Source organism: Ambystoma mexicanum, chromosome 14 (genome assembly GCF_040938575.1).
Source record: "Ambystoma mexicanum isolate Mex_15411 chromosome 14, UKY_AmexF1_1, whole genome shotgun sequence".
Lineage (NCBI taxonomy): Eukaryota > Metazoa > Chordata > Amphibia > Caudata > Ambystomatidae > Ambystoma > Ambystoma mexicanum.
In genome coordinates this window covers 109232879-109256496 of record NC_090940.1, presented here as the reverse complement: position 1 = coordinate 109256496, position 23618 = coordinate 109232879, and the positions used below count along the sequence as shown (strand labels likewise).

The 23618-nt window shown below is 48.8% G+C and overlaps 1 protein-coding gene across 8 annotated transcripts in view; it reads left to right on the top strand.

The window, feature by feature from the left end:
* NUMB (NUMB endocytic adaptor protein) overlaps positions 1 to 23618 on the top strand; it is an 824148-nt gene that overhangs the window by 364543 nt on the left and 435987 nt on the right. For 6 of the 8 annotated variants that reach the window (XM_069638646.1, XM_069638651.1, XM_069638650.1 and 3 more), the window contains one exon: positions 18872 to 18932. The exons of the other annotated variants lie outside the window; for them this stretch is intronic. The gene's annotated coding sequence lies outside the window, so the exon portion shown is untranslated. The remainder of the gene's footprint in view (positions 1 to 18871; positions 18933 to 23618) is intronic. 8 annotated transcript variants of the gene reach the window in all.

The window sequence follows — 23618 nt, the reverse complement described above, 5'->3', positions numbered from 1 at the left end:
CCTTTTGGTATTGTCTGTCTCGGAATGATATCCAGGAAGCTAAGAATAGAGAACTAGGGGGCATGTTACATAGTGGGTGGGGTAAGGTGGAGACAGCAAGGCAGACCCTGAAATAGGCTTGTCTTGCTCTTTGCTTTAATTGGTTTTCCTCTGGCTCACTACTCTTTTCTCTGAATAAAGCACAGTTCAGCCCCATCATTCTTTCAAACGCAGCACATCACAGGACCCTAGCAAAAATGGTATCATGATATAGGTGGCAGTCTCACTGTGATTGATTGTTAGTTTTCCAGGTGAAGGCGTCTTGCTTTTCCCAGTACATTTGCTCAGCATTTGGCAGCTCGGTTACTGCAGGGCTGAATACAACATTGGCATTTTGTCTTTTAGCAACTGTTTTAAGTTGTCCGTGCTTTTTAGGAAGGCAATTCAATTATGTTTGTCATTCTTAATTGGCGCAACTTCGGCGCTTAAAAGTATTTGCTGTGTTTTACTGACACATTTGAAATCTTTTTTTACATTTGAGACTGATTGACGACAGGCTGCTTTCTCCAACACATCTTGGTTTTCTCCCTGAAAGGTTTTTGTCATTTTTCAAGCTCCCTGAAGTTAACTCTGGGTGATAATTCTCTAATGTAGCAGTTCCTTATGTCATATTTTGGCGGGTGTTTTATATGAAGACTGACACCGTCTTATTAAGCTTTATAGGCCTTTTCAATGATCTCCACCCTTTGATCTCTGCTCCTGTACTTGGTCATCCGCCATCTGTGTTTGTTTACACACAGTGCAGAACCCCAATCTGTTGTTGTGTAGTTCCTGTATTATCTAGCAATTGGTGGGTGCATGGGGTTTGTTGGTTTAGAGCCCTACTTTCTGTGATATTGGCTGAAAAAGGCCCTCTGACTTCACTACCATAAAGGGTGTTATTGGGTGAATGATGCAATACATACTTGCTTGCAGAATCTCATGAAGCAAGGGTATGTACATTGGAGTACAATCTGCCTGGAATGAACTGGCCAGTGGAAAATATATTCTGCATATTGCAAGGACAAAAAAAACAAATCTAGGTCTCGTTCTTCTTGAAAGATTAACACATGTTCAGATCGTCTAACTTCAAAGTGTATCGTCTTGGGTCTGTCTTAAAGTGTTATGCGTAAAAGAGAAAAATCATGCATCTTATGCTGTTGCTGTCTGCAAAAGGCTCCTTTGATCTAACGGATTTTGTGAACCTGGGTTGTCCTACAGTATAACTTTTTCATTTGGCTATTAAACTGGGATAATTGGTAAGATCTAATCACTTTAGCCTTCTGGTTCACCTACTAGTCATCCCCACAGTAGCCTGGATTCCAACAGTCTCACGTTATTCTTGTATGTATTGTGACATCTGTGTCCTGACCCTGTCCCCAGAGTCCTCAGTCAACCCTCACCTAAGTCTGAACACATGCAGGCTTCATGGAAGGCACAAAACTCTGATCTGCAACTCAATTTTCATTTTTAATTGGACCATCCTGATACCTCCACGACTCAGTCAGACCACAGGAGAGTCGTATGGATGTAACCCTCTACGAATCCATGCCCCTCACTCAGAACCACCAGATTACATAGCACCTGAAGGCACTGGCTATAGTACTGTTCATCTTCTCATGCCTTTAAGGCAACATTGAGGGCATTAATAGGGGCTCATTGTCCTAGTAAGGGGATTCTAGTTCTACACCAGCAAGGCAACTATGACCACAAAGGCTGTTTTAAGACTGGAAGCTCTAGGGTCCGGGTTCTGAACCAAGACGCACAGGTCAACTCAAATGCCATATAAAGTGTCCTCTTTCACAAGACCAGCAGTGTTGGCAAGATGTAATGCTCATTGGCTTCTAATTCTGTGAAGTGCCGTATGCTAAATAGGTACCCTCAGAGACTTGTAAAAAAGACGGAGTAGCCAGAGAAGCTACTAGATATTAATGCAGCATATCTGCTCCCTGCAAGATTCTGCATGTCAGATGAGATCCTCGCAAAAGTTTAGACTTTGCCTGTTACAGCTGGAGGATGCCAGATTTATGGGGGGGGGGAGTTTGTGCCATTCTGGATAAGCAAGCAGCCTGTCCCAAGATGCTCACCTTGGATTTTAAAGCCTTCAAGGACCATGACCAAGCAACTAGCAAAGTTAATGGCTCAGTTAAGCATTGGAACCTATTCAAATGAAATGTACCTGAACGATGAAAGGATCACTAACCAAATTGGCTATGAGACAATGACTGCCCAAAAAAGGCCCTAGAGGAGTCGGGGAAGTGCCCATTAAGAAACCATGAGCCAGAGAACTCGGCGGGCAGTAAATGGTACAGGGCAGGTTAAGCCGGCAGGCATGGCGGAAGGATGAGAAGCTTGCCAGAGCAGAGTGTAATGAGACCGGCCTCTGAGCTCTGTAGAGCCCATTAGAGACTGAGCTGTTGAAAGGCCTGAGCAGCCTAACATTTTGGGACTGTTGCCAAATGAGCTGGGCGCACTGGCTCGGTGGATTGTGCTGTGCACTCTATTCCACAGGATTGGACTGGGCATGCTCTACCCAGGAGGCAAATCAGCCTTGTGACTAGGTGCGTCTTCCACCAGTCCCATAACCTGCAAAGGGAGAAGTGGAACTCAATACTAATGCTAACTTGGCAATTGCGTTTTCAGGAAGTAACACTGGATGTGTTTATGTGAGATTCCTAAATCTGTATCATTGGAATCCCTAGATCTGTGCGCACAATCGCAACATATTGCGCTGTTAAATATTTCAAAAGAAGTGTTTTTCGTATTTTTTTTTTCAAATCTGTGACACCTGTGCGGAACCATGAGTCGTCGGAAGACTTAATGACATGTTGAAAGTGGCTTTATTTAAAATAAACTCCTAATTTGCCCTATTTCTATGAGAGGTTCCCTACCTATCGAAACTAAGAGTGTTTGTCAAAGTCCAAAATAAAAGTCCTCCGTCCGAATCCTAATGAACTAACTAGCACATCCACTTTAGAAAACCAACAAAAAGAGAGACGAGGACACTGCTTCAGAGTTAGATTTCTGCCTGGCCCAACATTTGGAAATGTAGGAATTCTTCAAAAAGTTCTTCCAAAGCGTACAACAGTTCACATCTTTCTTGCAGACGTCAATATTCAGAAGAAAAAAATACCTTCTGTGTGTTCCTCTAAAAACGAGTCTCTTGATAACAAGTCTGTGGCTCTTGTACTCCCTGAAGTCCTGCGGCTATCTAGCAGGCTTCATTCCTCTCATTCCTCCTTTACATATGGGGCTTGCCCACTCTGGGTTTCTCAGGTTCCTGTCCCCTCGCCACTTACCCAGCTTGGATGCAAAGTGTTTGTATTTAGCTTGACTAGATACGCATAGGGCGCTGGCCCATTCGGGTTTTGCAGGATCCAGTAACCTCATCGGCTCCCCCAGCTTTGGTATAAAGCATTCGTAAATCTCTGGCTCTGATTCACACAGGGCATTTGCATTTTCGTGTTTCTCAGGTTTCCACAACCACATAGGTTCTCCCGGCTTTGATGCAAATTGTTCGTACTTCTCTCAATCAGACTCACATGTGCACTTGCCCGTTCGGGTTTCTCAGGCACCCCTAACCCTGTAGGCTCTCCTAGCCTTGGTACGTAGCATTCATACCTCTTGCTCTGATTCACAGGGCCACTTGGCCACCTTGGTTTCTCAGGTTCCCGAAACCTTGTAGATTTCTCCAGCCTCTATTCTCAGTACCTCTCAGCTGTAGTCGCTCTGATGGAGTGTTCGCTTCCATGATGCTGCTTCTCTAGACAGCTAACGTACTTTGGGCAGGGAGCTCTGGGATTCAGGCTCTCCCCAGCAATCTGGTGTTGGTGTCAGGGCTTCAGGCCCGCAACGGTTTCCCTGTGGTTGCACCACCATCGGAAATCAGTGATTCTCCATCTCTGCCTTTTCCCCGACCTTGGCTTCTAAGTTGGATAGGATGCAGGCCATCTGGCTAGCGCTTGGCTCTCTCTCCTAACACCTGCAGGGTCCCTGGTCAATCGTGTCTCCTCCCCTCTAGGACGCTGTTGTCGAGGGGCTTGCGGGTAGAAACATGCCCACAAAGTTGAAGGTAGAAAAGTACACAAGAAGCAGGAGTGCAAGGAGTCCTGCAGACAATAGGATAGGCAACAAAGACAGTGAACAGAACATGGCAGGGAGTTCAAGTAAAACAAGCATGTTAGATTCCCTCTTGGGGTGTATGCAGAACAGGGAAAGAGTTGCCCACAGAACCAGGGAAACTCCACCCTTCTGAGCTGGTTACTATTACAGGGCATCCTCTGAATGCTCGTGGAAAGGAGCAGCAGCAGTGGGTGTCTGTGTCTGGACCCTAAGGCACGAACAAGAAAACAGTACTCGCAAGACTGAAGCCTGTACTGGTCCAGCAGCTCCTGAAAAATGACTGCCCACTGAAAAAGGAGCCAGCACAACTTTAACAATTGTATTGTTTATATAGCACCTATACAAAGGAAAGTGTTTCAAAGCGCTCAAGCAGGGTATAAACGTGGGGAATAAACAGTCGCTCAGAGCCCTTGATATTCTGAGACAATAATAGTCTGCAAAGGCAGAGTAAGTGCGTAAAATACATTTAATAGTTGAGATACAGCAAATAGGCCTGACAGCGACTCTGCTGTTTTATCAGTGCGATTAAGGGGAAAAGACAAGAGCGAATAGACGATCTTTATGCACTCGATCCAATGCAATGTACATGGACGGTCACATGGAGGTCCAAGTGCACCCAGTCGGCGGACGCAGGGTTAAAGTAGAGCCACTCCCTGGGGTTATTTCAAGTGCAGTGAGGGTGGGTTTTTTTGTAGGGCCCTGAGGCAAGTGCAAGAGAGGACTGACGGTGGTGCACCGTAACTGGTGGTACTCTGAGGTACACCTGGCGGCTAGTCCGCAAGTTGTAAGGAAGAGGGAGAGATGGAGAGGGCAGAGGGCTAGGTTAGCAGGGTAGAGGGAGAGTGAAGGAAGAGGAAGCTCTTGAGGAGTTTCCGGAAATTAAGGTCAGACTCAAGACAGAGGGCGGCAGAGATGTTATTCCAGAGGGAAGCACTTGCTGAGGATAAGGATCTCCCTCCAAATCTCTGCTTTGAGAACCGGCTCACTCGCAGAAGGTTGGAGGTAGGTGAGTGGGGTGCTTGTGAGGGACTGTATTTAGGTAGGAAGCATTGTTGGTAGGTAGGTCCACGCCTCAGAAAGCCCGGTGGACAATGCAGAGGGTCTTAAACTTGATCCTTGCAGCCACAGGGAGCCAGTAAAGGGATTGCAGCGCCGGAGAGATGCGGTCCCTTGGCTTGAGGCCAAGGATAAGTCTTGCGGTTCTGTTCTGGATGAGTTGCAGAGGGCGCAGGGCAGAAGGGAGGTTTAGGAAGAGGCTGTTGCAATAGTCCAGCCTAGAGAGTACCAAGGCTCTGGAGACGGTAAGCCGCAGAGGGAAAGTGAGGAAAGGTAGAGTACATCTGAGGAGGTGTAGCTGATGGACTTTTTAGAGCTGTCAGAGATGTGAGAGGAGAAGGCCAAGGGATGCCGGCCAGAGTGCAAGTGGGAAAGCAGGAGCAGGGGTCCCAATACGAACGATCTCAGTCTTAACTGGCGTTGAGGCAGAGGTCGTTTGCAGCACACCATGACTGAATAGCAGATAGTCAGATAGTTGAGTGTCATCCGCGTAACACTGGAAGTTAGAGGTGAAAGTGGTGATCACAAGTAACAAGGCAGCCACATAGATGTTAAAACAGGTGGAGAGGTTTGATCCCTGGAGAACGTCACAGGTTGAGAGAGCAATAGTTGAGAGAAGGGATCAGAGTTCCACATGGGATGGGCAGTCGGAGAGAAAGGAGATTAGCCACGCCAGAGCCTGTCCTGTGATTCCCAGGGTGTCGGACGTGCGATCAGGATGGTATGGTTAACCAGGAACAACGACACAAGGTAGAACACTGAAACGCGACAAAGGAAAGGGGCAGGGATTGCCTTCTGGAAACCCAGAAGCCAAACTCTGAACAAAGGAATTACACAAGGCACGAGTGAAGACAAGAACTTTAAACAGAAATATCTAGGGAACAAAGGAAGTCAAAGTGAGCAAGGTTCAGGATAGAAAACTGAAAGAAAGAAGAAAAGCAAGAAAACTAGAATCTAACTGCAGGGGTAAGGGACTGGGAACTGCAGAAAGGTTACAAGGAACAGTAACTCTGGACTGGAATAACAAGGGTAGGACTACAGACAGATAACAAGGAACTGTAACTCTGGAGTGGGATAACAGCAGGACTGAAGAACCAAGGAAGCTAAAGCCAGGTAACACTGGCAATGGACACTGTACAAGGAACTGCAGGCAGGGAACAAGTTAATTGGTGGTAGAGAGGAAGTAAGGGGCAGTAGGCAGGGAAAAGGGGACTGCAAGCAGGGGAGCAGGGCTGCAGTGCAGGAAGCACAGAGGTCCTGTCCCCTTTCCTCCATACTTTTGGGGACATTCCGTCTTTCGGGACGGGAGCACTTTGAAGCATCAAACACAAACTTTTGTCCTTCTTTTATTTTCATGCAGAGCCACCACACGTGGCTGTAACCCCACCTTCCTGAGCTGCTCCCCACGCATCGCCTTTCAGCCCTTTTCAACGATCGGCTTCATCTCCGCCTTTGCCAGAGTGTCACGGATTCATGTCCTTTTTTTCATGCGAACGTCGTTTTGCTTGGGCGGATCCCCATTCTCTCTGGAGTGTTTGGGCCCAGAACATTGGTGGGATTCTTGTCTCTACTGCGACTCGCTCTGTTCGTGCACTCCAGGGTAGGCTGCCTCCTCCTCATTTACAACAGTTCATCGACGAGAAAAGGAATCGTCCGGTAGGTTCCTTCCTTTTTAGGGCACCACAGCCCAGGGATTCCTTCCTGGGGTCTTCTGGGTCTGGAAGGGGTCCATGTGGGTCTTAAACCAGGATGTTCTTCGAGGTATCCCGAAAGGGATCTAACCTTGATAGTTTCCTCCGAGGTTCCCCTTCAGGGGGCTAAAATTAAGCCCATTATTTCCGCAGCAGTTTCGACCGGGGGTATTCCCAAGTCTTCCCAGTCTGGGACTAAACATACCCAGGCTAGTCTCACATAAAGTGATTAACAATACAGTGATCACTCCTGGGGATCCCCATATAGGGGCTATAAATGGAACCAACAGGATTAGAGTGGTCCCATTCGCAGAGTCTGGCTACCGGGTGTCAACCTGAGCTTTCCGACAAGGTTTCTTGTGGTCGTACTGGTCCTGCTGAGGGGGCAAAAAAGGCAAGCAAAGGCCCTAAATCGAGCACCTGTCCTGCTGAGGCTCCCTCGTAGAAGGATAACAGTTTCCGAGGCTAAAGAGGCTGAAAAACACTCCAGGGCTTCGAGTACCAGCTCTGCCAAGGTTCCCTATCAAAGGGCTAAAATTGACTCTAAACCTCCTACAATTCCTGTGGTGACGATGACTTCACAAAAAAGTGATGCAGATTGCTTCAGGCAGTGACAGTGGCGGCCCAACTCATGTGGCCTGAGGCTGCCATTTTGATGGGCTCCTCCAAGCAAATGTTTCAACGGCTGGGGCAGGAAGGACCTACGTTTGGGGCCGAACAGCCTTTTCTACCAAATGTGGATAATGGAAACCCATTTTGACTGGCGTGCAAGATTTCCACTGCCAGACACGGTCCCACTTACTCCTACTTCCGCTCCTATGGTTTATGTGGATCCATCTGGAGGGGGGCCATCCTGGTAACCTGCCTCAATGATATGCCCCTTCAGAGCAGCCTCTACCCACTCTTCTACCTACACCCTCCTCAGAGAATGCGTTCTTTGGCAAGTTCCAGGCCCTCATGCAATCAGACCCTACAAAGTCTTACTTTAAGGATCTGTTCAAGGACATGTATCCTAAGCCTCTCGAGCTGCAGCCTGCTCCTCCTCCACCTCAGCAGGCTCCGGTAGTGCCTTCTCTGCTTCCAGTGGAGCCTCCTCCTACACTTTCTCCAGTGCTTCCAACATCAGTGGTGCAAGAAGCACACGGACCAGGATAGTGAAGACCGGCCCCACTCCATCAGAGCTTTTCATGACAGGATTTTGGATATGAGGACGTTGCTAAAGATTCCAATCCCGAACCTCTGGCGCCAACCCTTACATCACAGGAGCACACAGGTCTTTTTCTTCAAAAAGACGTGCTTGCTGAAGCCAGTGAGGTCTGAGAAAAACCTCATACCGGGCAGCATATAAATAAAAAAGTCGATGCTTGCTGTAAGCTCCACTCATCGGAGGACATGCCCTTAGCTACCTGCCCACTTCCTTCATCAACGGTAGTAGCAGTGGCTACACTCCAGGCTAAGCCTTCTTCAACCTCCTCCATGATTGCCTGACAGGTCCTAGCCGAGGAAAGAATTGTGGATGGCATATGCAAAAAAGTATTTGCCAATACAGGTCTTCAGCTGCGTCAGGCGAACACTGAAGTCCTTCTGGCAGCAGCCAACCTCAAGTTGTGGGGAGCGCTGTCAGAGTTCCAAGATTGCATTCCACAGGACAGGCTAGAAGATTTTAAGGAGGGCCTATCTGAATCCAGGGTCCTAGAACAAGATCTGCTTGAGGCTGCGGCCCATCATGTGGACACATCCGCCCGGGGGTCTTAGGATAGGGATCAATATTTCCTGCCAGGCGTGGATTCATGCTGCAAAGTTCTCGAAGGAGGTTCAACACAGGGTCCTTGACCTTCGCTGTGAGAGGAAAGAGCTTTTCCACTCCTCCACCTTCAAGGAGCTCAACAAGACAAAAGCAAGCACTTTATCAGTCTTGGCAAAGCAGACTCCAACTAAAGCGGCCTACACACAAAGGTCGGGAACCCAAACAAGATCATTTTTGGGTTTCAGGGGTTTTCAGGAGCGCTGAGCGTATCGAGCAGAAGGCTCATCCAGTGGGCCTTGATGCAAACAGCAGAGACACGGTGGCCATTTTTTCCTCACGGTCCTCCGCCGCCTCTTCTGCGGCGGGAGCTCTCACCCCCAATAAATCATCAAAATTATGCTTCCCATTGGTCACAAGAGACTCTGGTGGAAGGACGTTTATCGTCTCATCTGGAGGCATGGAAGACCATAATATGGGTTTTGTCTGTCGCCCGAGCAGGCTTTCGGCTACCCCTCCATTCCCCACCTTCTCACCCTCCTCTCCAGCGGACTGGGTCTCTTTCCCTTAGAGCCGAGGTACAAAAACTCTTGAACCGCAGGGCAGTGGAGCGTGTTCCCTTGACGGAGCAAGGCGAGGGCTATTACTCCCGTCTTGTTAAGTGGCCAAACTCAACCAGGCTGGCATACACACTATCTTAGACCTTTTCAGCTTTAACCTTTTCCTTCCCCAAGAGAAATTCAAGATGATCACGCCCAGCCAGATAAGGTCCTCTCTCCGGAAGGGCGACTGGCTCAGTGTGGTCGATCTCCAGGACACTTATATGCACATCCTAATGTGGGCCCCTTATCGGAAATGCCTTTGGTTTTCCGTGGGAACCGAACATTTCCAATATCGAGTGCTACCGTTTGATCTTAGTTCAGCACCCAAGTCTTTACGTAGATGGCGGTCATCGCTGCATTCCTCAGGGAGTTCATGTCTATCCATATTTACACAATTGGATTCTGCAGAGTCCTTGCCCCCAAACTGCAGCAGTCAATCTTCAGTCTCCTTTCCAGCTCCTGTTCCAGCTGGGGATGTCGGTAAACTGGCGGTAATCGTCTATGACGGTTGCTCACGACCTGATATTCCTAGGTTTCCGTTGGAATACTATCAGTACCAGGGTTTTCCTAATGGAAGACAAGATTGCGGATTTGTCCACCACATGCCATCTTTTTCCAATCTCCTCCCACAGGTTAGCCTAGTGGATGCATAGGCTCCTAGGCTAGGCCTCATGTGTTCTAGCTCTGCCTCTAGCAAGCCTCAAAATGAGGCACACGCAGCTCGCGCTAGGAACTGTTGGTCTCAAGCATTAGACCTGGATTCCAAAATATCATCGATCCCATCTTCAGTGGTGGGCAACCTGCAACAACCTTTCAGGAGTATTCACCGCAGTCCATGATCACAACGGACTCCTCCCTCCTGGGATCGAGGCGTCCATAACCTGGATGTTAGAAGAGCTCTGAAGTTTTATCTTCAAAGAATAAACGATTTCAGAAGCTCGCCACAACTCTTTGTTACCTTCGGGGTCCCAAAAGGAAAACCAGCCTCGAAAGCTTCCATTTCACGATGGATTGCTTTGTGCATCTCAGAGACCTATACAGTTCAAGGCCTTTAGGCCCCAAAGGTCGTTCATGCACATTTGGTCCGAGGCAAAGTGGCTGCTGTTGCCTTCCAGAAATATGTCCCTTGGGAGTCTGTAGCCAAGGTGGCCACATGGACTTCTCCCTCTGCTTTTTGTAAACACTATTGTCTTGACCTGAGCTCCTGGGCTGATACCCAGTTTGGCCCGGCAGTTCTTAAAACCTGTTCCAGTAAGGGACATGTCCATCCTTTGGTTAGTGATTGGGAAGCTCCCAAAAGTATGGAGGAAAGGGGACGGGACGTAGGAGTATAAGAAAATTACTCACCGTAGTGACTACCTTACTCCTAATCCATAGTCCACTTTCCTCCATAGGCCTGCCCGCCTTCCCCTCTAAAAGGTTTCCTCTATTTGCTTATCGCCCTTCGATTTTGGTGATGGTAAAGGACTGAAGGGCGATGGGCGGGACGGAGCTCAGCAGGGCGGGGTTACAGCCACGTGCGGTGGCACCGCGTAAAAATAAAAGGACAAAAAGTCGTTTTTGATGCTTCAAAGTGCTCTGGTCCCGTCCCAATGGACGGAATGTCCTAAAAAAAGTATGAAAGAAAGGAGTATGGACTAGGAGTAAGGAAGTCACTACAGTGAGTAACTTCGTTATTGTCTGGGAAGGTTTATGGTGATTGAGTACTGTATAGTCCACAAGGGGTGCCAATTGATGCTCCAGTGGCACAGTTGTGACAGTTCTCTCCTCTGCATTGGAATCACTCTCCACCCTGCATAGGAGTTCCCTCCCCATTTCGCATGTACCCCCTTCCTGTCTGAAACATCGTGATTTAGGCCCTGCGGTCTCGAGGACAGCATCTTCCTCCATCTGCCCGGGCCTACGCCAACTTGGTCACCGGGTTAGAGGCCTTCTACTGAGGCACACTACCAGCCTCCATCAAGCTGCCTGATTGGACATGCAGCTCCTCGAATCGCTGCAAGGCCCGGGAGTCTGCAGGCAAACGCTGCCCCCTCTCAAAGTGCCACCTACAAAGGGTTATCTACACCCTGTCTGGATGCTTCTCCTCTGCATAAATCCCTGGAGGGATGCTTAGGCTCTTCCTCAGATCACAGCTGATCGCCCAGCATTGCGCTCTGCCTCCCACACTGCTATATAAGAAAAAGATTCTCCCTACTCCATTCTTGCCGCCTCTGTGCCGGCCTGGTCCGCAATGTCTGGCCCTGTCGCTTCCTTACAGCCTCTTGTTTTCTTTTCTGACTTTACCACAATGCTGTGCCCTCTACACTATGAGTGCCGTTCAACTCTCAAATCCAACTGTATGCTGACCTAATGTATCCTGGGTACCACATGAACTCATTCTCTTTATTGGACAATCGGCCTGGCCTGCTCTGCTCTGATCTCCACCTGCCTCACCACAAGTTGACTTTTGTTTTACATCAGATCTGCACCCGCACCTTACATATGTTTGATTTCAAATCTGGATGTTATCTCTTCTGGCCTCACCTAAAATTGCTGCATTTTGCCATTGCTGTTTCCTCCTCCCACTGAACATGGGTATTTAATTTACATCTTACTTATAGCCTATCTGCTGCGTACTAGTGCCTTTCCCTTTTCCTCCTTAAGAGCACCTTCAAAACATCTCTACCCTCGATTCTGTGCTGCATTTGTGCTGTGGGGCAAAATCAAATCTAGGTGTGCTTTTTTAAATTGCTGCAACTCACATGGTGTGCTGTTTCAGTGCTCCTTGGCAAAATCAAATCTAGGTGCGCTTTTTAAATTATCTGCTACTTTCGGCTTCTAGGCCGCCTGGTAAGTCATGTTGTGCCTGTGCAGTATCTCTTCCTATCCCCGCACTCCCCTCTCTACCGTCTCTATGGCTCTCTCCATCTCTCCTATCTACTCTAGCTGCTAACTATCCCTCCTCCCTCTCTCACGAAGTCTTGAAGAAAAAAGTTAAAAAAGATCTCCTTTCTTCTAATCCTGGCTTACCTATCACAGACACTTATGTCAAAGCTACTTCCAGACAGATTTTCACTGATATCCTCTTTTCTTTCCCCTCTTCAGACCTGTGGACCCAGCATCTGATCTCCACTCTCTCCCCTTTCTCTTCTTTACCCATTAATGGTGGCATTAGATGGAAAGTAATCTTGGCTGGCTTCTCATCCTCCAGCTGCATCATTAATGTCTATCGCAATGGCAGTATTCTGGCTCAGGGTCCTCAACCCAATCTCCTGGTCTTTGACTGGCACCTGCCATCTCTCATCAACTTCCTTCCCACTCCTGCTTCCCCTCCTTACTCTCTCTCTGCATCTCCTTCACCTCCGACTGGTGTACCACCTCCCTCTATCCCGCCTCGGAAAACTTTCAAAGTTGATGACCGGCTTCACTTAGCCACGCTTAATGCTTGCTTTGCTATCAAACATTCTTCTGACATTTGCCTCCTCCTTGAAGACTTTGATCTCGACGTCCCCGCTCTCACCGAGACGTGGTTCAATGCCAGCTCAGTCTGTCAATAATGCATGAGGAGTGGGAAATCAATCCCCCCCTCTCCCAAACCACAGAAGCCGAATAGATCGACCCTCCCACCGTGGTTGGCACGGGCGCCTGAATATTAATAATACAGGGAACCACGTGGCAGCCAATGGGGGGAAGACGGAGTTAGGGAAAGGGGATGGACTAACAACGGTAAGGTAGGGAAGAGAAACAAGCATACATAGATAGAAAACTAACCTACTCCTAGAACCTGCCTGCCAAAAACATACTCCTGACTTATTACCTCTCAATCCTACTCTCCACTTGAATTTTTTGTACTCATAATAGACTTACAAAAGCACATGAAACGTAGAGGTTAGTGATCTTGACTTGAAACACATATAACGCCAATAACCAACTTCTCATACACGGACCGTAATATTGCATAAGCAGGATGGCACAAACACAGGGAGTTTCCTGTAATGACCGTGACAGACACATGGCCCTAAATGGGCAAGCAGAAGCAACAAACAAGAAAACATAGAGCTGTACATGACATGAATGTAACCATTGTGTGGTTGAAAGCACTATTGGCAATTTTCCATGTTTGTCCAAAACACCTCCAACACCTCCCTGAACAAAATCAGTTCTGTTCAATGTTTGTTTTCACCTAGAATGTCTTTCAGTAGGACCCTAAAAGCCCCTTATGCATAGAGAAACTGTAAAGACAAATGATAACCAGGAGGCACGTAATGCATGCTTGGACGCCGTCTAAGGCCGTCCGAAGTAGTGAAGTATAGTTTCTCGCACCAGGCATGGCAACAAAGGAATCAGATGCAGAAAACCACTTAACTGGATGTCCGGGCGTCTCGTAAGGCACCCGGACCTGAAGACATGACGCGGAATGGCAGCGTTGCAGGCTCCTCTCACCGCCGCAAGCCGGGTCCTTTCATGCACGACTCCAATCCATCAACTGGGAATGCTTACTTCAGCATTCCCGCCAGAGTTTATCTGTGCCCGCCTCACGGTGTCTTCTGTATTAAGACCGAACAGCTGCTGTCACTGCCGCCGCTGCCCGTGCTCTCCAACAATAATCATCAACCCCCGGAGCACAGGCGGACTGCCGTTATAAGCACGCCTTGCAATTAACTGCAGCTGCTTAGTGGCGCACATGGGGAACTACACCCAATTCCCTTTACCTACTGGGAAGTGTAGTCCCCATACTCACGCGCGCACAACACACACCTTTCTGCCCCAACCCAGGCTCCTGACACAGTAACTGTTTTGACTTCCTTCTCCCTGATGGCTACAAGATCATCTGTAAGCCTCACCCTAACCGTGCTGGCGGTGGGGTTGCCTTGATCTACCCCGAGTGGGTCCCTTCCCTCATACCCACCAAGCCGTACTCCTCCTTTGAAAGCCTTGTCTGCAAACTTGGCATCTCTCCTACTTCCTCTCTGACCAGTGCCACTATCTACAAGCTGCCCGGCCCCATCTCCCTCTTCCTCCCAGAATGGGCCGATTTCTCTTCCTCTTTCCTGACATCTACCTCTAAACTCCTCCTCCTGGGTGACTTCAACATCCACCTTGACTCCTCAATCACAGCTGCCACTCTGTTCCGTGACCTCTGCACTTCTCTCTCCCTCTCTATTCTTCCCTCTGGTCCTACCCACTCGGCTGAACACTCTCAATGCCTTCATCCATAATGATCTTTTGCTCTCTTCTCCACTCTCCACCCAGCTCTCCTGGTCAGACAACTTCCTCCTCTCCTCGCACCTGGGTCCTCTCGGCCCTTTGACCGCACCTCCCCTAGCTCTGCCAGCCTCGTTCAGACATCCACCCGATGAAACGAGTGTCAGTTGCTGCCTTCACCTCCAACCCCTTTCCCCTTCCCCCCCCAGCCCCCACCTCCCACTGCTGACTCTACTTCTTACTTGGCTCTCAACCCCCTCTATCTCACCATCACCAACACTCAAGACGTTCTTGCTCTGTAATGAGGATCCACCTGAAACCTGCCACCAAGCGTGACACTTGGTATGACTCTGACCTAGCAGGCCTGAAAAACAAGTGTAGTGCTGCTGAACAGAAGTGGCCGACCTCGAGCTCATCCTCTGAAAACTAGTCTGTCGCCTTCTCCAAAGGCAATATCATCTCTCCTTTTGTTCCAGAAAGAGGGCCCACATCCAGTCTTGCATCTCTGGAGCATCCAACAACATGGCTGAACTCTTTAAAATCTGCAAGGAACTAGCCAATCCTTCTGCAGTCTCCAGCTCGCCTCTCCCCCCCCAAGCCCTCTGCACTGCACTGGCCACCCACTTCACTGCAAAAACGCAGGACATCATGAATACTTTCTTCCTCCCTTCCCCCCCTGCCCACCTCTGGCCATCGTTGGCCTCTCCTCCCTCATCCTCTTTCATTCTTCTCTCCTATCACATCTGCAGTGGTCACTAGAGTTGTCCGCTCTATGAAGGTCTCCCCTAAACGGATCTTCCCCTGTTCTTCCAGAACTATTAAAGACAACATCGGCTCCCTTGCCCCTGCACCTGCTGATTTCTGTAATTATTCTCTTGCTACCAAGTCTTTCTCCTCTTCACTCAATCGCTCCCTTGTGCACCCCCTCCTGAAAAAGCCTTCTGCCGACCCCTCATGCCTGACTAACTAGCGCACCATCTCTATCACTCCCTTCCTTGGGAAATTTCTGGAGAAGTTGGTCTTCCCCCAAATAACCTAGCATACAGAGCTTGTTGGTTGTGTTCACGACCATCAATCTGGAATTCGAGCATCCAGAGGAACAGAAACGGCTCTCCTGAAAACCTGTGAAGAACTGCTTGCATCTCTTGACTCCAACTCATTCGTTCGCATTCTACTCAATCTCTCCTCTGCTTTCCATATTGTCAACCATTCTATCCTCATAAATCAGCTCCATGATACCCTGGGTATCTCGGAGCAGCACTAGACTGGTTGACCTCCTTCCTCACTGACCTCCCTCCCTGGTTATCCTGGGTTCTTTCTCCTCCCCCACCCACATCTCCACTTGTGGCATCCTCCAGGGCTCCGTCCTTTCGCCCTGGTTCTTTAACATCTATCTCGCCCCGCTTCCTCACTTTATCTCCTTCTCCCCACACTTCCAGTGTTATGCAGATGACACCCAACTCTTTTTCCAACTTCTCTCCTGAACCTCTTCCCACTTCCTCTACCATTCCGGACTACTTGTCTGCTGTCCAGTCTTGGTGCGCCTTTAAGATCTCTGTCTCAATGTCAGCAAGACTGAGATCCTTCCTATTGGGACTCCTGTTCCTTCTTGCCTCCCTTCACTCTGGCCACCTTCTATGGGCTCTCCACTGTCTCCTTCCTCTGAAGCCAGAAACCTTAGTCATCTTAGACTCCACTCTCTCCTTCCTTCCTCACATCCTAGACCTTGCCAAGAAGGCCCATTTCCAACTTCACCTCCTCAGAGGTACCCTCCCTTTCCTCACCTTTCCCCAGAAACCCAATGTCTCTAGAGCTCTGGTACTGTCTAGGCTGGACTATTGCAACAGCCTCTTCCCCTTAATCTACTCTCTTCCTCTCTCCGTCCCCACCAGCTTTTCCAGAATAGGGCTGCAATACTTATCCTTGGCCTCAAGCCCAGGGACTGCATCTATCCGATACTAAAGATTCTCCACTGGCTCCTGGTTGCTGCAAGGCTCAAATTCAAATCCCTCTGCATCATCCATAAGGCTGTCTGGGGCCTGGGACCACACTATCTACAACTTGCTCTCACCAAATACTCTCCCTCTAGATCTCTGATCTGCCAGCTCCAACTCTCTGCTTGTCAAGCGCTTCTCTAAGGAGCGAGCTGGTGGCCAATCTCTTTCCGCCGTTGACTCCCTCCTCTGGAACAGCCTCCCCCTTGCTCTGTCTTGACATGGATCTCCTCAAATTCTGCAAGTTCCTCAAGACATTCCTCTTCTCCTCCTCCTTCCCCCTCTCCCTCCTGCGCTAACCCCCAGTCGCTGAGATTGGTGGCCTGGGCCCTTGTGTCCTTCTGGGACCTGGCCTTCTGTCCAATCACCTGCAGCCTCTGTCCTCCCCCTGCACTTGCTTTTGTGCACTCTCTGGCATGTGTCAACTCACAGGCCCACACTTATTGTACTTGCAGGTGACCACTCCCCTACCAAGTGGTCACTGCCTGGCACTTACCAGTTGCTCTGCAGCTGTCTCTGGCACTCCCCCCTCAGTAGATCCTCTAGCACTTACCCTGCCCCTTCTCTCTCTCTGCTCTTGCACGTTCCGAATTTTCACAAGGCCTAGTAGGACCGCCTCTGCCCTTTGCCCATCATTGTTATTTTATTTCATTGTCTTGTTTTGTTCCCCTGTTCCCTTCCCTTTACTGTGTGGGCGCTTTGAAAGACATTTTCTTGAGGTATAAGCACCTTACAAAAGCACAATAAATAAATAAATTCACAGTTCCCATCAAGGAGGGGGTGTGTGTGTTCCTCGACTGTAGAGTCCATGCGAGATCCAGCATTACCTAAAACCAAAGTAATAGAAGAACTGTAACTGTTTGGTCTGGGAGTTCCTTATATGAAAGGGAGTGCTCGTCTCTGAGAGGGGAGTCACTCCCAGTGAGGTCCTGCTTGCCCAGACCCCTGGGGAGGGTCATGCTGAACAGGCTCACCTTCCTATCCTCAAAGGGGGTGGGTCCCCTCTGGGGAGAAGAAACAAATTGTCCAGATTCGTCACGCACCCCATATGGATTTTATATCTGGTAAACACATTTTATATCTACAATTTGCAACTAATCTCGTGTTTCTAATAGCTTCCCTCACAGAGATAAGATTTTCTAAGAATTCTAGTTTTAGGGTCTATAAAGCTACCTATTGGCTTTCTATTCAAATCAGAGAGTGAAGAAATGCTGACTTCGGCCTGCAGTTGGCACTGGCTATATATCCCTTGTACATTCTCTTTCCTGATATGAAAACATGTCGTGCAAGGTATCTCTTGCTTTTGTTCTTGGAGATCAGTGAGCTCTTGTGGCTCGAGGTAATGGGTTTTATGGGTGGCCTGTGTTAGACTTGTGATGGGTCTCTTTGAAGCTCACATGTCTGACGATCTGGCAGTGTCTTTTTTTTTTTTTTTTGTGTATAATCTTCAGAATCAGTTTAACTGGTCAATTGAATATTGCTGTGTGGCCTCTTAACTTGTGACTGCGTTCTTGAACTGGGGTTAGGCTTTAGAAATGGCAATTAATTTTTGATTAGTTTCAAGTTACCCCAAGCTACAAAAGCAATAGCTCTGGGCCTGTTCACTTCGAGTTTTAAATACTAGGTAATATTAATCTGAGTGGAGTGTAATCATGGCAGAATAACATTCACAAGTGCACGCATTCATTTATCATTGCATTTTCCTAGGCATTCACCACTGAAAGGAAAGCAACGCATTTTACAATCAGAAAGGCCATCGGAGGTTGATTCCCTTGTGAGAAGATATCCTTAATTTCGGCTTCTGGGTTTTGCTTTAGCCTCATTTACTTTAACCTCCTAGATTTACTTGACTAGCACATCCAACCGTGGCTGGCTTATAAGCGATGTTTCAGCACAAACATTTGCTTTGGCTTGTGGAAATCTTTAGGGCCACAATTACTTGTGGTGCATTAACACCCCCAATTTGAAGCCAAGTAGTTTTGGTACATAGGTGCTTACACACCAGAGGGTCCAAAAGATGGTTAAAGGTGGTATGTCTGGTATGGCATGCAAGAGACAGGACACAATGAAAATCAACAGGTGAAGGTGGGTCACTACCTGCCTACATGAATGAAGGAGTGCTTTTAGCTAAGGCAAAACTGTTGACTTTGCCAGTGTTAGTGTTAATATGTCTTTACCAGGCATAATTTAAAATGAACGTCAATTTTGCGCTATTTGACAAAGAATTTTATGCTGAATGTTTCCGTCAGACATATTTTATGCCTATGAATACATTCAAGCATTTCAGATGTTTGCGAAAATCATTTACTATGTTTTTGCATGTCCCTTTCCAGGTATAGCAAGACACATTATTTTTCTAATATCTATATTTGCTATGTACAGGATCAAGCATGTCAAGTTAATGGTCTTCAAGGAACAAACGTTTAAAAGGTTGAACAAATCCTCTTTTTATTGTAGATGATCAAAAAGGTCAGCACAATTTACACCTTCACCCAGAATTGATCACACAATTGCAAAGGTAAGTATAGATCACTTTAAAGATGGCCACAATATTGAGTCAAGACCACTGTACATGCATAGTTGCTTACACTGATTGCTTTAAACTTGTACTTTCGCAGGGATTGTGTACTCCGACGTATTCCTCATCGTAGATATCTCCTTCCAGCTCTGCTGGCCTCGGAAAATTTTTTCTTTAGAGGGTGCTGCGCGTCGACGTCCTCCGAGTCGATGTCCCTCGACAGCCGCCGTATCGACGTCGACGTCATCCTGGCTATAAAGGCCGCGCGCAGCGTCCGTTGCTCAGTTCCGTTTTTCCGCGCTTACTCACTGCCTCAGAATACCGTTGCTCAGTTTTGTCAGGTTAAACCTATTTACCTCGAGTTATTCGATACCGTACTCGATGGCTTCTTCGTCGGAACCGACAACTCCTCGATCCGGCTTCAAAAAATGCAGGGATTGTGGGAAAAAGATGTCGTTGACTGACCCTCACAGAGTTTGTCTGTGGTGTTTGGGAGCTGAACACCATTGTTCGGAGTGCGAGGACTGTATGTCCATGACAGCTAAGTCCCTGAAAGAGCGTAGGGGGAAGCTGGAGAAAGGTAAGACTTTTAAAGCTTCTTCTTCGTCAACGAAGTCGAGACATTAGTCTCCTCGTCACCATTCGCGCTCCAGATCTCGGAGTGGGTCTCATCACTCCTCGAGATCGAAGCACTCGAAGAGGAGACGTCGAAGATCCCCTTCTCCGTCTTCCTCTTCCTCTGTTTCGCCAAAGAGAATCCCATGCCCTACGAAACATAGTTCCCGGGCTGAATGGGAGGAATTCCGCAAAAATATGATGAGCGTCTTCGAGAAAGCGGCCTCGACCCCCTCGAAGACTGCCGAGAGCGATGCTCTGGTCGAAAGACCCGAAGGTCAAAAACGCCGCGAGTCGCAGTACCCGGCGAAGGAAACCTCTCGAGCGCGTCACGAACCCTCGAGTAGGACTATGACCTCCAAACTTTCCTCGAAGGTTCCGTCGACGCCGTCAACGAAGGTTCCGTCGAGGTCGATGTCTTCGACGCCGTTGTCGAAGGGACCTTCGACACACGAGTCTGTCGACTCGACGCCAGCTTCGACACCAGTGTCGACGCCAAGAAAAGTCACGGTTACGACACACCCAGTGACTATCCCCAGGTCCTCGATGCCGATGGCTTCGAGATTGTCGAGCAGAATCCCAATTCTGTCGAGGTCATCGAGGCCTCCGCCTTTGTTTTCGACGGCACGCTCGAAGCCTTCGACGACATCGACGTTTTCGAGGCTGATTATGACAAGTTCGGCACCCTCTGCCTTGGAAATGGGGTTTACACCCTTTATGAGTTCAGAACAATTGAGAACTATGTCCTCAATTATGGAAGAGGGTGAATTGTCTGAACAGGAAGACACATTTGAGTTGCAGGGACCTGTAACCCCAATTAGAGAGGAATTTTCCTCTGAAGAACGCAGGTTAAAGGATCTTCATGATTGCTTACATGAGGCAAGTGGGTTAGACGCCTCCCCTGAGGTGAAGTTTGCTAGGCCAGACCCGGGGGAGCATGCTGAAACCCCCTATAGAGCCTTAATGGCCAGGATCACAGAGTTTATGGGGTGGTCTGCACCTTCACAATCTTTCCAACAAGATGACCTCACGGATATTCTTGACAAAGGCCCACAGGAGGATCCTGTGGTGCCTTTTCATAAAGCTCTTCAGAGGAAGATTATGACGAACTGGGAAACCCCAGATGTCGTCCCGGCAGTAAATAAAAAACTGTCTACAAAGTACAGGGTATCCTCTACAGACACGGAGTTTTTGTCAAAACACCCATCCCCAGAAAGTCTGGTGGTACAGGCAGCAGCCTCTACCGATGTCAAGACGGCTTATCCTACCGTCCCACAGGACAGGGACGATAAAAAATATGATGCTATGGCAAAGAAAGTTTTTTCGGCATGTAGCATGGCATTAAAATCTGTTAATGCTACTTGCACCCTTGCTAGATTCAGCCATACACTTTGGGAGTGTGCTTCTACAGCGGCTGACTGCATCCCGGAGGGAGAAGAGGATGTGTTCCTGAATATCATACAGGACGGTAAAGATGCTATGTGCGAATCCCTCCAGACGGGCATTGATTCGGCTGACAGTATCAGCAGAGCAATGGCGGCAAGTACAACAACCAGGAGATTCGCTTGGTTGAGAAAGTCTGGTTTTGCCCCAGATGTGCAAGCCAGGCTCTTGAACATGCCATTCGATGGCTCTTCTTTGTTTGGGAAAAAGGCGGATGACAGTTTAGAGAAACTGCAAACTTCAAAAGCAGCAGCAAAATCCCTAGGCGCTGCAATCCGTCAGACACCTTTTTGTCCCACAGGAACCTCTGCGAGGGGCAAGTCCTTTCGCTTCTACTCCGCATTCGGAAGAGGTAGAGGACGACCGGCTCAAAGGGGACAAAGAAGAACTACCCGAGGTGGACGGGGTAGATATTCAAAAGCCGCAGCAACAGCAGGTGCCTCTTTACCATCGGCATCTGCATCAGCCGCCCCAAAACCACTCTGAGGACTCCCCTCACAGGACACCTGTAGGAGGCAGGTTGACTCAACATCTGGCGGTATAGCAGGCTATCACGTCAGATGCTTGGGCATTGGAAACGGTTGCCCAAGGTTACTGCCTGCCTTTCCTATGTATACCTCAGAGTCATCCGCCGGGGATCAGCTCTCAGAAAGCTCCAGATCCGCTCCTCTTGCAGGAAATTTTGGACCTGCTAGAGAAAGGTGCCATAGAACCGGTACCTGTAGCGGAGAGGAACAAGGGCTGGTACTCCCCTTACTTTCTCATTCCAAAGAAAGATGGAGGACTGAGACCCATCTTGGACTTGCGAGAATTGAACAAATTCCTCAGGAAAGACAAATTCAAGATGGTCACTCTTTCTCAGATCCTCCAGGCCCTTCAGTTCCAGAACTGGTTGGTATCTCTGGACCTTCAGGACGCTTATTTCCATGTGCCTATCCATCTCAAACACAGGAAATACCTGAGGTTCGCAATTGGCAACTCACTATCAATTTCGAGTGCTGCCATTTGGGCTGACCTCCGCCCGAGGGTCTTCACCAAGTTAATGTCGGTAGTGGCGGCAAGTTTAAGGAGGGAAGGGATTCACGTCTACCCCTACCTGGACTATTTGTTGATCAGGGCTGTTTCTTCGGAACAAGCTCAGATCCAGCTAAATCACGTGTGCCACTCCCTTCACAGACTGGGCTTCTCCCTCAATTTAAAGAAGTCACAAATGATACCATCGCAGAGACTCCAGTTCATAGGAGCGATCCTGGACACTTCGCTGGGAAAAGCCTCGCCACCAGAGGTGAGGGCTCAAGATATTCTACAGATGGTTACCAAGTTCCAACATGCCCAACGTCTCCCAGCCTTCGACTTTTTGAGGTTGCTAGGCCTCATGGCATCCTGCATTTTCCTAGTGCCAGAGGCTCGCCTGAGAATGAGATCCCTCCAGTGGGCACTGAGGACTCAGTGGTCACAATTCTCAGGGAGAATGACAGATCTTCTTCAGGTTCCCGACAGGGTGGCTCGAGACCTTCAGTGGTGGGCCTGTCAGGAGAACCTTCTGAAAGGAGAACATTTTTGGCAACCCTGGCCGGAGATAACAGTAGTCACGGATGCCTCACTCACGGGGTGGGGAGCCCACGCTAACGACTTGACCATCAGCGGTCGTTGGTCTCCATCGGAGTCCAGACTACATATCAACCTGTTAGAGCTGAGAGCCATCAGACTTGCGCTGAAGGCGTTCCTGCCAGCTGTACAAGGGAAAAATGTTCTGATAATGACGGACAACACGGTGGCCATGCATTACCTCAACAAAAGAGGAGGCGTAGGATCACTACCGCGGTGCAGAGAGGCGATGCAGCTCTGGTTTTGGGCAATCCAAGAAGGAATCTCTCTATCGGCAGTTCACCTAGCCGGAGAGAAGAACTTGACAGCGGATGCTCTGAGCAGGCAGAGCACAGTCTCCCACGAGTGGGAGCTAGCTCAGGAAGTCCTTCAAGAGATCTTCGCCCTTTGGGGAACCCCTCAGGTAGATCTGTTCGCCACCAGCCTCAACAGGAAATGCGATATGTTCTGCTCAAGGGAATTTCCCCCGAGAGGAGCTCTGGGAGACGCGTTCATAGTGGACTGGGAGTTTCCGCTTCTGTACGCGTTCCCACCGGTCCCTGTCATTCCTCAAATGATCAGGAGGTTGAGAAGATTCCGGAGAACCATGATCCTAATTGCCCCGGATTGGGCCAGGAGAACGTGGTACCCGGACCTTCTAGACTTGTCCATCTGCCCTCCAATTCGACTTCCACTCAGAGAGAACCTACTCTCACAGAAGGGAGGTCAGGTTCTCCATCCAGACATCAAAACCCTCAACCTTCACGCTTGGCTTCTGAACGGCTGAGGTACAAGGATTGGGACCTCCCTGATGATGTTATGGAGGTGTTGCTTTCGGCAAGGAGGCCAGCAACAAAGTCTTTATACCGCTGCCGTTGGAACAGATTTTACAGGTGGTGTAGAGAACAGAATATCGACCCTTTTTCATGTGGTACACCAATGGTTTTGTCCTTCCTACTATATTTGGCAAATTCAGGCCTTCAAGTTGGCACCATTAAGGGCTATCTCGCAGCGCTATCCATCTTTAAGCGCACTGCGGAA